This window comes from Gossypium hirsutum, chromosome A03 (genome assembly GCF_007990345.1).
Source record: "Gossypium hirsutum isolate 1008001.06 chromosome A03, Gossypium_hirsutum_v2.1, whole genome shotgun sequence".
Taxonomy (NCBI): domain Eukaryota; kingdom Viridiplantae; phylum Streptophyta; class Magnoliopsida; order Malvales; family Malvaceae; genus Gossypium; species Gossypium hirsutum.
The window spans coordinates 44,398,405-44,400,401 of NC_053426.1; the positions used below are offsets into that span (position 1 = coordinate 44,398,405).

Sequence of the window (1,997 nt, forward strand, 5' to 3'; positions counted from 1 at the left end):
CTAATAAGGGGATCCATAGGTCAAGTTAATGCAACACTAGGTGTTAATTAGAAAGAGATTTCAATTAATCAACCTAGGGTTAGACATTATTAGTCTCGAGAGAGATAATAATATAACTTAGGGATTTCTACGGATCAGGTCAAATGAATAAATCGTCTAATTCATAGTCAAATAACAAGTCTAGGTGGATTTTTCCTTGGGTATTGTCTTAATTAATCAAATTTTCCCAAAAGCTTTTTCCCAATCTTTTCTCTGTGCACTCTTAGTTTAGTAATTAGTTTAGATAACCAAATCCCTTAATGTTTAGGCTAGATAATAAAAAGAAGGTAATTACTAGTACTCTTGGTTCCTTTGGGTTCGACAATCCGGTCTTGCTAAAGCTATACTACTGTTCGATAAGTACACTTGCCTTCATCGTGATAATAGTTAGTTTTAAGAACGATTAATTACAAATATTTAAAACCTGTCGCGAATATCACGTATCAAGTTTTTGGCACCGTTGCCGAGGAACTAGGATATTAGGAACACTCAATTTTTATTACTTTAGCTATTTTACTTTTATTGCAATTTAAATTTTTATCTTCTTTTCTAATTCTTCATTATTCTCTTCTGACAGGTTTTTCTAGTTTATGACCAAAAGAAACCCGTCAGGACCATTACTGTTTGATAGTGAGATCGATCACACAGTTCACAGAAATCGAAGAGAAATAAGGTAAAGCTTAAGATACACAGAGGAAGAGCAATAGGACGATATTTCAACCACAACCGAGGAGATGGCCGAAAACCAAGAAAATCCACTACCTCCTACGATTGCTGCTAATCAGAATCCTGCTCCACGTACTATGTATGATTATGCTAAACCTTCTTTAACAGGAATTGAATCGAGCATAGTTAGGCCTGCTGTTGCTGCCAATAATTTTGAACTAAAACCTAACACCATTCAAATGATCCAACAGTTTTTTCAGTTTGATGGTTTGCAAGACAAGGATCCCAATGCTCACTTGGCAAATTTCTTAGAATTTTGTGACACTTTTAAAATCAATGGCGCTTCTGATGATGCCATTCACCTTCGGTTGTTTCCCTTTTCATTGAGGAATAAGGCTAAACAATGGTTGAACTCATTACCACGAGGGTCAATCACTACTTGGGAACAAATGACCGAAAAGTTTTTACTAGAATATTTTCCACTGGCTAAAATAGTCAAATTACGTAATGATATCTCTTCTTTTGTACAGATGGATTTAAAAACACTCTACGATGCATGAGAGAGATACAAAGACATTTTAAGAAGGTTCCCTCACCATGGGTTACCACTTTGGCTACAGGTTCAAACATTTCATAATGGCCTGAATCCTTCGACTCGATAGATGATCGATGCAGCCGCTGGCGGAACCATCAATAATAAGACACCTGAATATGCTTATGAATTTATGAAGAGATGTCACTGAATAATTATCTGTGGCAAGTCATGAGGACGAATCCAACAAAAACAGCCGGCGTTTATAACGTCAATTCGGTCACCATGCTCTCTAATCAGGTATATCTCTTGAATAAGAAAATTGAAGATTTTCTTAGTTCTTCACAGGTTCACCCAGTAATGCAGTGAGAAGCAAGTGGAGGTGGATCAAGCAATCCAGACTACCCACCCTATGGCCACAACATGAAGAACAAGTAGTTAAATTACATGGGTAATAATCCTCGATCTCAAAATAATCCTTATAGTAATACTTACAATGCAGGTTGGAGGAACTACCCAAATTTCTCATGGGAAGGCCAAGGAAATCAGCGACCACCACCACCTCCAGGCTTCCAACAACCACCCTACCAATAAGAGAAAAAGCCGAACCTTGAGGAGATGCTAACAAAATTCATCTCGGTGTCAGAAACTCGTTTTCAGAATACCGAGACAGCACTTAAAAATCAACAAGAGTAGATCCAAGGGCTCGAAAATCAGATAGGTCAGCTCACTAAATTGATATCTGAACGACCACAGGGTA

The 1,997-nt window shown here is 37.5% G+C and overlaps 1 non-coding gene across 1 annotated transcript; it reads right to left on the reverse strand.

Moving 5' to 3' along the window:
• Positions 1 to 1,202: 1,202 nt before the first annotated feature.
• On the reverse strand, positions 1,203 to 1,309 carry LOC121225206 (small nucleolar RNA R71). Its single transcript, XR_005923124.1, has one exon. It is a non-coding gene; the product is annotated as a small nucleolar RNA R71 (small nucleolar RNA).
• Between the last annotated feature and the right edge of the window lie 688 nt (positions 1,310 to 1,997).